Source organism: Chinchilla lanigera, unplaced genomic scaffold, assembly GCF_000276665.1.
Source record: "Chinchilla lanigera isolate Chin_1 unplaced genomic scaffold, ChiLan1.0 scaffold00055, whole genome shotgun sequence".
Lineage (NCBI taxonomy): Eukaryota > Metazoa > Chordata > Mammalia > Rodentia > Chinchillidae > Chinchilla > Chinchilla lanigera.
This window is the reverse complement of record NW_004955456.1, coordinates 9,145,803-9,160,239: the sequence shown is the minus strand read 5'-3', so window position 1 is coordinate 9,160,239 and position 14,437 is coordinate 9,145,803. Positions and strand designations below refer to the sequence as shown.

The 14,437-nt window shown below is 44.6% G+C and overlaps 1 protein-coding gene across 7 annotated transcripts in view; it reads right to left on the bottom strand.

Moving 5' to 3' along the window:
- Positions 1-14,437, bottom strand: part of Caln1 (calneuron 1) — a 467,543-nt gene that overhangs the window by 387,220 nt on the left and 65,886 nt on the right. The window contains exon 1 of one of the 7 annotated variants that reach the window (XM_013520647.1): positions 11,991-12,095. The exons of 5 other annotated variants lie outside the window; for them this stretch is intronic. The gene's annotated coding sequence lies outside the window, so the exon portion shown is untranslated. Of the gene's footprint in view, positions 1-7,135; positions 7,160-11,990; positions 12,096-14,437 lie in introns of those variants that run through there. One more of the 7 variants, XM_013520648.1, reaches the window with a different exon arrangement.

Genomic DNA, 14,437 nt, shown 5'->3' with positions numbered 1-14,437 from the left:
GGGCAGAATCTGCAAAAGAATCAGAGCCTTTGCCCATGATCAGGATACATAAAAAAATAACAAAAATCCACAAGACACAAGCACACTACGCACTTGCTGGATATGATGTTCTTCCAGCAGCAAGCTCAGTGCCAGGGAATCAGGAGTCAGCAATGTGTGCTGAATGCATGCATGCATGCATGCATGAATGAACGAACTATCATGACAGAGAGAAAATAAGATGATCCATCTCCTAGATCTTCTATCCTTCTGCAGGAAACCTGGGACAAAATACATCCCCGAGGACAGAGGGGACAGAAAAAGGAAAACTCAGAAGCAAGAGCTTTCATGGAGTCAGAATGATGCTGGAGGTTTCTCCAGAGATTATACCCATCTGGCAAGAAAATATCAAAGGAAAATTCCTAAGAGTAGTCATGCATGAAAATAGCAAACACTGTAGTGGGCTTCCTACATGCTAAGGGAGGCTACATGACGTTAACCATCTCAGTTAGTCCTTATGAGGTGCAATTAGTAATATCCCTATTTTATAGATGGGCCACAGAAAGAAGAGCAGCCTCAAGAAATAACTGGGTCAAATCCACAGTTAGCAAATGATGGAGCAAAAAGTCCAGCCCAAGCAGCTGGGCTCTGGAAGTAACATCTTGGAGAAACTATATGTCCTGCCTCTTCCACCTTCTTCTCTTGGAGACAGACAGAAAGAGACATACAGGCAGACAGACAGACAGAGAATCTTCCAGGCTCTTCCTGAGCTGGACAAAGCTGTGACAGCAAAAGGAATTTACTGGTCCTACAAATGGGTCCTGATTGCTGGCCAGAGCCATCTTTCTGAAGTTACAGCTGAGCAGGGCCTTTATTCTTCAAAACACGCACAAGTCTATATGTAAATAAGTATCCTGGAGACCAGCACGGTGCTCGCAGGTGTCCCTCAGGAATTCACGAAGTGGCCTCTTTCTGTGGCACAGCACAAGGCCGGGGGGGAAGCTCCTAAGGAGTGAAAACATCTTTCTACCTCATTCTAGAAAGAATGGCCCCTGAGAGTTCAAATAATAACAAATGCTGGTGAGGCCGCGGTTGCAGAAGGAAGAACCCTTCTGCATTGTTGGTGAGAATGTAATCTAGTATGGCCAAAATCAATGTGGAGATTCCTCAGAAAACTAAAACTGGAAATCCCATGTGACCCAGCTATTCCCTTCCTACGTATCTTCCCAAAAGAGATAAACACATCATACCGCAGTGATCCTTGCACACTCATATTTATAGCAGCACAATTCACAATAGCTAAATCTTGGAAGCAGCCTATATGCCCATCAACAGATGAACGGATAAAGAAAACTTGGTATTTACTCACAAAGGAGTACTACTCAACCATAAAGAAGGATAAATTTGAGTCATTTGTAGGAAAATAGTGAACCTTGAGACCATAATGTTAAGTGAAATAAATCAGACACACAAGCTTAAGTATCACATGGCTTCTCTTATATGAGAAATCCAACGTATAAATAAATAAAAGAGCAAAATAAAAGATAAATAATAGAAACCAGAGAGATAGCCATTTTGCAAGTGGAAGGGGCTTTAGAGATAGGGGTGGGGAAGGAAGGGGAGAGGAGTGGAAAGTAAAAAGGCCTAAGATCAGCATGTGCACACACCAACTACACAGGATGAATGTGCGCATCGCGGATGGCGAGCGTGTACTAAAAAAATGAGGAAGAGAAAACACAGCCTCAGCAGGTGTCAAAGCCTCAACAGAAGAGAACAGGACCGGCAGCATTCACCGGGGTCTCAAGGGCCCCAAGGAAGGCCGTGGTACCCATGACTCGGCCAGGAACCACCTTCAGGAACCCTTGGCCAGGCCACAGAGAGAAAGGATGGATCAGAAGCCGCAGGCAGGGAAGGGCACCAGGCGGTCAACAAATGCGACCGCAGGTCCCCGCTACCTGCTGTCTCCTCCTGTCCCCCCGCCAGCCGGGAGACAGCGCTGGACCGCATCCCACACCCTGCTCTAAGCCAGAGAGGTACAAAGCCAGCCTAATTTAGTCATCTTCGCTCCACTCTCACCCCAGACGACCTTAGTCACAGGGCTGGCGAGAGAAGCTTCGTCTATGCTTCTGGCTCCAAGGCCACTAGGGAAGGGCTTTGGACTGGCGGGCCAGGGAACAAGCAGAGTCCAACCCGGTGACTCTGTCACAGCCCACGCTCTGACATCACCGAGGGACACCTGCAGTGCTGTGCCATGTCACCTTGCCCACCAGCGCCCCCAGTGATCCCATCACGCCACCCCCACCCTTGTCATTCTCAGACCGCTGCTGGCCGCAGCTCTTCAAAGACACTCTCAGAGCCAGGCATGGTGGCCCATGCCTGGAACCCCAGCACTGTGGGAGGCTGAGGCAGGAGGATCACAGCTGGAGCCCAGCCTGAGCAACTCAGTGACTTAGTGAGACCTTGTAGCAAAATAAAAAATAAAAAAGGTCTGGAGATGTAGCTCAGTGTCAAAGCTGAGAATCCCTAAATACTGAAAATTTAAAAAAAAAAAATAAAAATAGCATGACAACTTGAAAGCACCAGAATATCCAAAGAAATAATGACCATAAATAACCATAAATATTTTCCCATTGAGAAATAATTGGTAATTTACAAATACAAAACTAAGGGGACATTTGCCTTATCAAAAATGTTAAAGCTACTATAAACCATAGTGCTACTGGGAAAAGCATGGATGGAATAGAGGAACTCAAACAAAAGACCTAGACGTCTGCCCAGTAACAGTCATTTAGTACATAACAGAAAATAGCCTTTCTAAATCAGTGGATGGATTAGTCCATAATATTGGAAAAGCTGAAAACTACTTGGAAAAAATAACAATAAACTTAGATCCCTATTTCCTATCATAAACTTAATACTAGATGGATTAAAAATTAATGAGGGGCTGGGGATTTAGCCCAGTGGCACAGCACCTGCCTGGCAAGCTCAAGGTTGTGAGTTCGGATCCCAGTACTGGAAAAAAACAAAACAAAACAAAAATTTTTTTAAAAATTAGTGATGAGAGTATTTATTAGACTTCTGACTAAAACGGAAAGTCGATCTCACTCATACCTCTGCTTCCCCAAACACTGTTGAAATAAGAATAAAGACTGGGAGGCAGAGGTGACCATCCTCTGTAAGCCACAAGGACAGACAGGAAGGAGCAGGGGACGTTTCGAAGGAGACAAGAAAGTCACCTGGGAAGGGGATGGTGATCACAGGGTGTGACAATTTTGTGTCTCCATCAGGAATGGGCTACAGACCCAGAGAGGCCCACACGGGACGCGGGGAATGACCAACACCACGGGAGGGCAAGGCAGGGCCAACAGAGCCCTGTGCCTCACCCACAAAGCCAGCATGCTGCTCCTGCGTGCTGTGACCCGGAAGCCTGCATATCAGCCTTCGCCAAAATGAGGGACGGGGCACACCGGGCCAGTACAGGGTGCGCAGAAGTGCCTGCTGAGGACAGGGACTAGGGGACCAATCTGTGCACGGACGGAAGGACCCTCAGCCACCTGCCCCAGGTCTGATCCCAACTGCACCCCAGAGCTAAGCACATCCTGACTCCTGCCGGCTCCTGGGACAGCAAATGATGACCACTCTGTGTTAGAAATCACTTACTGCTGCTCAATTTTTAAGCTCTATGCAATGCGCTACATTAATACAAAGCACAAGCTTTTTAAAATTTTTTAAAAAGAAAATAAAGGCAGATATTTTATGTGATCTTGAGAATGAGGCAGAATTTTCTAAGCATGGCTCAAAAATTTAAATATTTAAAAAGGGAGGATAAAATATTTATTAAGAGATTTTCTTTCAAACGCTGTATTAAAAGTAATGTAAAAGAAATAAATGGATAAAAAGAAAACTTGAAAAAACTGCCACATGTAATAAACAAAGGTGTCTATCTTTTCTACTAGAGTTCTAGCAATTATTTTTAAAAATCAATAAAAACCAGACATAAGAAATCAATATACAATTCACCAAGGAAAAACATCAAAGGCCAATAAGTACATAAAGAACCAGTGTAGTGTGTATTCTTATTTATAACCCCAGAAATCCAAGCTAAAACAACAATCCAAACCATTTCAGCTATCAAAGTTAATAAAAAATAATAATGATAATCATGCCCATAGTGCATTTGGTGGAACCAAGCCCTCACATACATCGTTGCTGAAGTGGGACTGGGAAAAATCTTGGAGGAAAAGTGTCCAAATCCTTAACCTGATAATTCTAGCTCTCAGAATGTATCCTTAGAAAAATAACTGCGGGCATACAATGTTTTTTCAAAAGTAAAGGCAAAAATAACACATGGAGAGCTGAGGATGTAGCTCAGAGGTAGAGTGCTTGGATGGCATGTGGGAGGCCCTGGGTTCAATCCCCAATACCAGCAAATAACTACAAAGCACTGATGATGCACCTGTCTGTGAGCTATAATGCATTTTCTAAAAACAGCGAGTCAGGAGAATAGGTAACAACACAGAGAGACATGCACCATCTATTAAGTGAAAAAGCAGGTTATACAACAAATATTCACACTACAACCCCCTTCCAACAACCAGAGAAGAGGAATACAGAATAAAGACCCATGACATACGCAAACACATTCCAACTGGGAGATTATATTGCCAAACTGTTCTCCATGGTGACCTCTTAAGAGTAGATTTTATTTTCTTCTATTTGCTTATTTTTAAAAGTTAAAGCACAAGTCTTTTACTTATGCACCTAAGAGAACAATTTGATGTAAGAAAGGAAAGACCAGAGGCCAACAGCTTCCTGCTGGGGAAACCTCTGGCGGGTTGATGAATCTCTGAACCCCGCATCCCACAGGCCTTGTTCCCGCACATTTCCACAGTGAAGGCTGTATGGATCTAACTTAGCAATTCCACACTACAACTGTTCTCGCAAATCTGTTCACCCTGGCTGGTTCCACCAGGAAGCTGACGATAGCCAGCGCCTGTCAGGACAGGATGGGCAAGTGGTGGGCGTTGGGGACAGAGCTATGACCACAGGCCAGGCAAGCTTTGAGCTGGAGGAAAAGAGAGAGTGAGGCTGAGGGAGGGGAAGGCAGGGCCCTATTTCCAGCCTTTCTAGGATGAAAGGACTAAATGGTCCTCCCGGAGTTATCAGCTGTGACGGCCACCACAGTCAAAGCTGCTGGCTCTGGTCAGCATGGAAGATCCAAAGAACTTTGAGAAGAGGGAAAAATATGCATTTATTGACAATATGCATTTATTGACAAAGCAGGGAAAAAAAAGAATGTTAAACTACTACACCCTTTCAGGAAAATATTCAATTCCGCAACGGATCAAATTCTATTTCCCAGTGATTTGCATTGGAATGCATGACCCACTTGCTACGATTTCTGATTGCACTTCTATGACTGCTTATATGGATCATTTTCTCTGCCCTCACCTCCCTCTGTCAACAACCTAATGACCTGAAAATTTCACTCAATTCACAAGGGGAGTTCCCGTCTCAAAGGACCCCACGGTGAATGATTTGATTTCCATACCAATAATGACTGCCTTATTCATCTGCTCAGATTTTCCTAATGGGTTCCTTTTAAGAAATACCTTGATTTTATTTTGTTTCCTCTCCTGCTTCCCCTGAAAAGAATTCAAGGTTCTGAAAGAAGTTGTTCATTTAACACACTTCTATTCCTCCCCTGCCACCCACCTGCCCTGTGAAAGAAGTATCTGAATGATTATCTCCATTTTGCATTAGAGCGTACATCACAGAGAGGACCATAAACAGTGGCAGGAGAAGCATCCTACAAACCAGTACAGGTTTGTTCTTTCCACATTCATGATCAGGTCTGATCATCACCAAGGGCCAAAGGTACAGGAAGATCCCCATGGTACCGTCCTCCAGCTAAATTAAAGAACATCTCTCAACATGTCTAATAGGCAAAGCACAGTATCAACAACTGTGGGGGAAACACACACAGACACACACACACACCCCTACCCTACAATTTATGAGAGGAAAGAGATAATACAAATTCAGGTTAGCTCAAGGAGGCTCTATTTCCTCATTGGAAAAGATGCCTTCTAAAATCCTTTTAATTTTACATTTCCCGGACTGTAGATGGGACAGCTGGCACAAGGCAATCAGCAGCAGAGTTGAGGTACAGGTGGGTATTATACAATCCGAGAGTATCAGGAGATAGGAACTTCAACAGGGAGTCACAGGACCCTTCATGGGGAAGGTCAGATTCAATCTTGCCCTTAAATGACAAGAGGCTTCTCAGCCACACAGGCAAAGACACAGAGATCTGCCACTCTGATATAACTTAAAGCTGACACAGGTAGACACAATGACCCAAAGGCCAAACCAAAGCTCCCAAGGACTTGAAATATGAACCTCAGTGGGATGCAAATGGAAGTTTCTGGCAAAAGAGTGGCACAGCCCACCCTGTGTTTTCTGAGCATGCTCCTGGCAGCAGGGGTCAGGGGTAGGTTCAGGAAAGTGGAAGTAAGAGGAAAGGAAGGCTACTAGGAGCAGTGGTCCACACATCGGTGTCAAACAATAGTACTGACACGCTAATTGCACACAGGGGGAGCAAGGGACCAGAAATGGACAGCAAGGCTCTTCTTCGGTACGGGGGACTGGCGGGAGGAAATCCTTCATTCTGCATGGGTGTGGCTCAGTTTGCAGCTCCTGTGGGCAGTTTTACATCTGATGCCGGATAAGACTAGACAGCACAAGGGACAAAGGACGCAGGGAAAGGAGAATACCCCAAGAGAGAAACTAAGCAGGGCGTGAACAGAGAGACCAAAAATGAACTTCAGGAGCAACAGCTGGTGAGAGAGGAGGGGGCACGGGACAGAAAGGCTATCAGCTGAATCAGGTCCCTCTAGAGCTCATGCTGAAGTCTCTGCATGTACCTCAGAATGGGACTGTATCTGCAGATGAGCTCTTGAAGGAGGCGGTTAGGTTGAAATGAGGTCTCAAATCCAGCCTGCATGGTGTCTGTTTAGGATGAGATTTGGCAGAAACACACAGGAGGGAAAACCACATCAAGACAGAGAAGACCTGCGGCCATCTTCACGCCATGACAGCAGAGTTCAGCAGTTACAGCAGGCTCTGAATAACCTGCAAAGCCTGGAATGCTTACCTGAAGTGGTGACTGCCTCATCCAAAAAAACTCCCAAATCTAAAATGCTCCAAAACCTGAAAGTTTTTGAGGTCCAACTTCAACACCGAAAGGGGAAAGCTGCACTTCTGACCTCAGATAGCAGGTGAAAGTCTAAACACAGGCACAAAAAAAAAAAAAAACATTTTTAAAAACTACCTTACAGTACACATGAACCTGGATGAGTTTTGTGTTTAGACTTGGATCGTATCCTCAAGAGAGCTTGGCATGTATACACCAAAATTCTAAAATAGAAACACTTCTGACCCCAAGCATCCCAAGAGATTCTCAGATCCCTTACAGAAGTCTGCCCATCCACAGAAGAACAGGTCATACCACCAAAGTCAGACAGCAACTCCAGGCAAGCAGAAAGAAGGACCAAGCACAGATCCAGCTGGGGAGCAAGGCAGGAAGCTCCCACCTACTACTTTGCGAATAAGTGCAGCAATCATGACCTAATGCAGTCCATCATGGCATGGTCTGGTCCCAGGAAAGCCAGTCCAGAGAGTTAGAACTGAAGTGAGAGGAAGTCTAAGAGCTCTACCTGTCCTCCAGATGCAGCGGTAACTAATCTGTAAGATGGAGACAAAGACTCCAAGCAGAGCAAAGCCATGGTCCTGGGAACCTAGGAGCACACAGGCCAATGAGTGGCCAGTGTAGGAGGGAGAGGGTCCAGTGGACAGTCAATATGAGGTGATGACATCTGCCGGGTATTTGGGGGCAGACCATATGTAGTCACCCAGAGTGGCACTGCAACCTCATCAACCTGCTGTGGATCTTCTTCTTTGCTGTGAAAAAGGGTGATCCCAGAGGTGGGCCCATCAATAGGTACATCTATGGAGAACTAGAACACAGGTTAAGGAAATAGGAAAGGCCCAACCCCATGAGGGGTCACACATTCATGTGAAGCTGCCAGGGTTCTCCAAGAAGGCTAAGTCAGAGAGTGTTACAATGTCCTGTGGTGGCACATACCTATAATCCAAGCACTCTGGGAAGCTGAAGCAGAAAGATCGTAAGTTCCACCCCAGCCTGAGTAACTTAACAATTTAGACCCTGTCAAAATAGAAAATAAAAAGGGTTGGGGATGCAGCTCAATCCAAAGGCCCTAGATTCAGTCCTCAGTACCCTGCTCCCCAAAAAACATCCTGTGGAAGTCCCTGCAGACTGCCCACATCTGCAGCAGTTAGGATGACAGAGGCAACTTGGCCTCAAAGGCTAAGGCATAACTTCTAAAGTCAAATGTCTACCCACTAGTGATGGGACTTTCAGCAAAGTAAGCAGCTTTCCTTTAGCCAAAGTTTTGCTTTCTGCACTTTCAATTAACTGTGGCCAACTTCTGTCCAAAATATTATGTGGAAAGTTCCAGAGATAAATAATTCATACATTTTAAATTGCACATGACTCTGAACAGCGTGATGAAATCTTGAACTGTCCCACTCCATCCTGCCCAGGTGAGAATAATGCAACTTGGCCTACTGTATCCACACAGTATATGTTACCCACACACTCGGTCACTTAGTAATCTTCTGGGGTTGCAGATCAACTCTTGTGGCATCAGAGTGCCTATGTCTCACTGACCCTTCTTTTACTTAATCACAGCACTAAAGCATGAGAGTAGTGACACCGGTGATTAATTAGGATATGTGACACAGTGCTTCTTTCAAGTGATAAGGTACACGTTCTCCCTTAATAAGCAAAGAATAAAAATCAGATGGCAAGATTTTTGAGATGTAGGGTAAAAATAAATCTCCTATCCATGCAAATGTGAAAGAAATTTGCACCTGCTATATTGTTTTACCTCAAACCACAAAAGTTATGGCCACAGTGAAGGATAAGAGCTTCATTAAGGTGGGAAAAGAATTAAATTTGTGGGTGGAAGACATGAACAGAAAATGTGCTCCAAGTGTTAAAACTGTTCTAGTTTATTATCAGCTATTATTGTTAATCTCTTAATGTTCTTAATTTGTTAATTAAATTGTATCATGGTATATACATATATAAAGAAGAAAGCACAGGGTGTAATAGGGTTCAGGACCGTACCGTCTGCTACTTCAGGTATCAACTGGGGGTCTTAGATCATAGCCCCCAAGAATAAGGTGACACTACTATTTTACATTGCTCTGTAATTTTGTATCCTCATCGGTAAAAATATGGATAATCACAGTATCTGCCTCATGGGATTGATAAAAGAATTCAATGAGTTAACATATGTGAATTACTAAGCCAAGACTATTTATATAACCATTAGCTATAATTATACTACCTTAGTCTTTGTGCTAACTTTCATGTGCCCCGCTAAGTCTTCTCTATTCTCCTTCAGGACTTCCCCTTCCAGGAAAAAACACATGCTCTGTCTACTGAGTCCCTGAGGTCACACTCCATGGCTTCATCTCTTGTCACTTTACAAAGCCTGGAGAAGTACACAAGAAAATGTCCCTGTCAACGCTGATATGCTGAAACAGGTGCCCTGGGTTTTAAAAGTAGGGGGAGAAAAGAATCCAACAAAATACAATTTATTAGTCATCCCAGGCTGCACACGTCATGGCTGGGTGATAAATGCCAGGCACATCAATTATGTACTATTCTTACAACAGGTTTAACATATTTGCCACCCGGCCCAGAAACGTGTACATCTCGAATGTTCTTTATTTGTTTCAGCGACAGGAGAAAATGTTTTGGGTACAAATGGTAAATGCAATTATTGTGCATGAAGTAGGGCAGCCGGCATCAGCACCCCACCTGGTCACGGGCTGCCGAACATCTGGCACGGCGTCAACGCCGAGCACAGAGGAAAGAACTCCATCGCACTTCTGCGGAGTTGACTAACATCGGTGGGATGGAGGGAAGGAGGGAGGGAAGCAGGGAGGGGGATGGAAAATCACAGGTATAATTAACCGATGCACAGGTGCTGTTAACATGAGTTTCTCGGGACAGCTCTGTCTCCTGATTCCCCTACACCCAGAGCAGCACGGGAGTGGCCTTTCTCCAGCCTTCACCCTGCCATACCTGTCCTGGTGTCCAAGTCACAGCAACCCTGTCCTGACGATCTGGACTCTGAATAAATTACCTTAGGTCTAAGTTTTCTCCACTAAAAAACCAAGTGGCTCAGGCTGCATTAATTGCTAAGATCCCTGTGAGCTCTTGAAGCCTGTTTCTGACTATAAATCCCGACCGGGGACAGGAGGATGAACTGACTCCTGAAGGAGAAGTATTTCTTCCTGAGGGCTGGTGCCTGCAGCGACTCTAGAGGGGACCCGGAGTGTGCTCTGGGCCTTCGCGTGAATCCTCTCGGCCCCTGAGGTGGGAAGGCTTGGTCTTTGCCCGTAAGATACCAGTAATCTCACACAACAGCAGGGACCCCGGAAACCCTTCCGGTGAGCAAAGGATACCAGGAAAAGATTTCTCCTAAGCAGCACCTTGCGACCCCCAGTGTGGCTCCTCACAGGACAGTGGCCACACCTGGACCTTGTCAGCAGCCACAACATTCTGGGAAAGAATGGAGAGAGGGGAGGGAGGGAAGAAAAGGAATGTAACCTGCTCCAGTTCTGATGCGCTGCAATGATCAGAATTCACAGTGTAACAAGATCCCCAGCTGATCTGTGACTTGTCCTTTACAAAACACTGTCCTAGAGCCCCGGTTCTCAACATTGGCTGTTCCGCGGGATCACTGGGAGATACCTCAGTCTCCTCCCCCACCCACCTGGGCAGACACCGCTGTCACTGCGCTGGGATGTGACTGGGCCACTGGAACTCGTTGAAGGCTCCCTAGAGGGTTCTAATGTGCAGTCAAGTTCAAAAGCCACTGAACTAAAATCTCTGCTTCAGATTCCAGTGTTCAAATGCTGGGCTGAGTGACCTCCCTCTGGAGGCCTGGACTACCTGTATCCTCAGCATCACGGATAGCACCCTTTCCCAAGACCACAGGGCCATCCTCTCCCTTTCAGCTCTCATTTATAATGCGATCACTGTCCCAAATCAGCACTTATCTCTTGCATTCAACTTCCTGCTAGCCCTGCTAGCCTCCAAACTCCTCCTGGACAGGTCAGGCCCCTCCTAGGGAAAGCTAGCTGTCCCCCGTCGGCTGGCTGCACTGGCACACGCACACCACCACCCCTCCAACTGCAGCAATCTGAGTCAGAGGACAGAACGTTGTTCTTTAGCAACACCTGTCCACAGGGGTCTCTCCAGGCCAGAGACCAGAACTGCAAGGCGTTGGGCAAGTCCAAGACTTCTGACCCTTCTGGTGTGCAGGACTCTGAGTCAGACATTATAACTCATAATTTAAGGCTAACAATAACATCTCTGAGTGAGAAACCACTGACAGAACCCGGCAGCAATGTTTCCTTTTTAATTAGGAGAGTCTTCCCGGTTGTCTACCACCCTTTGAGAGTGGGTTCTAAGCTGGGTTTTTGAAAGCTGCACAGAAGCACTTATGCTGAGTATTACAGAAGTTCAGTATTTATTTAAAGATCTCTCAGGAGCCACACTGGAAGCCAGCACTGCTTAAATCTACCAGCCCAGAAACAGAGTGGTGTCCATACATACAACTGACTTGAGGGTTGAGTCTTGGTGGGAATAGAAATCACCAGCCTCAGTTGAGGGCAGACATGGCTACCATCAAGTGACCGACATGGAAAGTAACCGACCAAACAAGCTTGAAAATGCAGGACTGACAGGGAGAACTCTGCAGCTCTACCCATTTGAGTCCACCCAGATAGAAGTTATCTAACTATTGAAACTGACTTCACAAACCCAGATCCTGATCCTTCTTGCAGAAAGTTTGCTTGCCTTTAACAGACACAGGGGAGAGAAAGACTTTAGCTCATGATTCACATACCTCTGGATCGAGACTGTCTAGATTTCCAGGCACCAAGTGCTGACCCTGACCCTGGGCAAGTTACGGAAACTTGCTCCCTCTAGGTTTCTTCATCGGTGAAATGGGAGAAATCCTAGTAACCGGAAAGTTCATGGCACATAGTAAGCACTCTGCCTGTATGCTATTATTGTTTATCCCTTCCTGCTAGATATGGAACGTGTTGCTTAAGTGTACATGTACAAAATGAATCATCAACCACAGATCAGATTTAAAAACAGAGCAAGCGGTTTGTCAAGCGAGCAGGAGGAATGCTGGAGGCTGAACTGCTACATCAAGTGCGGTACAGATGTTTGAGATTTTCTTACCAGACTATAAAAATGTTTACACAGTAATTAGGCCTGTTATCAGTACACAGACAGATTACACTTTGCAGAATGAATGAACAGCTCTGAGCCCTCCCATTTCTTCATCAGATTCAGAGTGTTTCCCTCATTCTTGAGTTTAATAAAAATAAATTTAGTTTCTAATAACACAGAGCCATGGCTGAGTGCAGGGCAAAGGGTGCTGGGTAGGGAATGCACCTTCCTTGACCCAATTCATGCCATTTAATCTCTCTGACCCTCATTTTTCTCCATGAGCATGAGATAACCAAGGACCCCACTGGTCCTGAAATTACACTGTGAAGAGGCATTCTCTTCATCCATTTGCTCTTCCTTTCACCAAGAACACATGCGTTCAATTCCAGCAATAATGGGAAGGGAGTAACTCTGCTGAATTGCAGAATGAGACTAATCCAACACTGACTTACTGTTGGCAGCTAATTCCTGACACTGAAGTCATCAAACCCAGTCTGTATGATAAAACTACAACACATACTGTGGTCTATGCAAATACGCAGCTCTCCCTAAACACATCAGTGCCTCTGAGTACCATGCATTTAATATTTTTTACTGTCCTGTTTCCAAAGGATAATATTCTCTTGTAATAAATATGTCACTAATATAATTAGCTTAGCCGGCTCATCTGTACTTGCAAGTTTTCATATTGCCTAACTTTCAGTCATAAAAAAGTGCAAGTGATTTGTTACAGCGATACAAACTTTTGGGTTCCAGTACTAAAGCAATAACATGTAATGTTTGGAGATGAGTTTTTAATGAATTTTTAATTGCTCTATTCTTTATAAGTATAAATTATGCTTTCAGTAAACACTCTGAATACTAAGAAGGCAAGGTTCCATTTCTTGTAGGTGATTTACAGTTCAAACTTCCTAAAAATTTGTTTCAAGCAGGGAAGAGTCATGCAGGTTTCAGGGTTTACAGGAAGAAATGTTGGAGAGTAGTCTGGAGGTAAGAAACCTCATTACGGCAATCTCCTAAATTCAACCAAATATATATAAAATTTTTTTGAGACAGGTCTCACTCTGTAGTCCAGGCTAGTCTTGAACTCACTATGTAGCCCAGGCTGGCCTTGAACTTACAGCAATCTTCCTGCCTCAGCCTCCCAAGTGCTGAGATTACAGGCATGTGCCACTAGGCCTGACTTAGATGCATATATTTTAAGTGCATAGAAAACAATCTAACAATACCTATTACCTGAAATGTTAATGATCTGGAGAATAAGAGTACAAAGAGGTGCTTTCTTTTTTTATGTAACATTTCTACACTGCCTTTTTAAAAAAAAAAATGTTTATTTTCATAACCAAAAATATTTCTTAAGCATAAAACAAGAGCAACACATTGGACAGCTGGTGCAAAAAAAAAAAAAAACAAAACCATCCCCTCTATGATCCCAATCAAGACTCCAGGTTTTTTACATTAAAATTTCAGAAATAAAATGGTAGGGAAAAGTGTCTAGTAGATAATACTGTCACACACACCCTTCAAGGAATGTGCCATCATCAGTATCTACACTTTAAAATAAATTTCTTCCAATTATAAAAGAAATGCGTGCTCATTTTCAAAAGGTAAAAATCATCCGTGATGGCTTCAACACCTTTGAACCACCCTTGTGACCATTCTTTGGCCCATTTCTTCCCAGTGGTTCATCTACACCATCTTTTTAAACAAAACTGAAGTCACACCACAAATACAGTTGCATCTGCACCCGCATTTAATTGCTTCACTAGAAATCACTAAATTAAGGTCAGCAAAACATTGTCTCCCCATCTGTTACTTTTAAACACGACATTTCATTTTACACTCGGAGGAATAAAGACTTACTTTAAACCGAAGTAGTGCATACAGAAGGCACGGCTGCCAGAAGCTCTTTAGAAACTATAAATTAGAATCACAAGGGGCTGGGGATTTAGCTCAAGGGGCTGGGGATTTAGCTTAAGGGGCTGGGGATTTAGCTCAAGGGGCTGGGGATTTAGCTCAAGGGGCTGGGGATTTAGCTCAGCGGCAAAAGCGCCTGCCTGACAAGCGCAAGGTCGTGAGTTCGGTTCCCGGTACCGGAGAAAAACCAAAAAA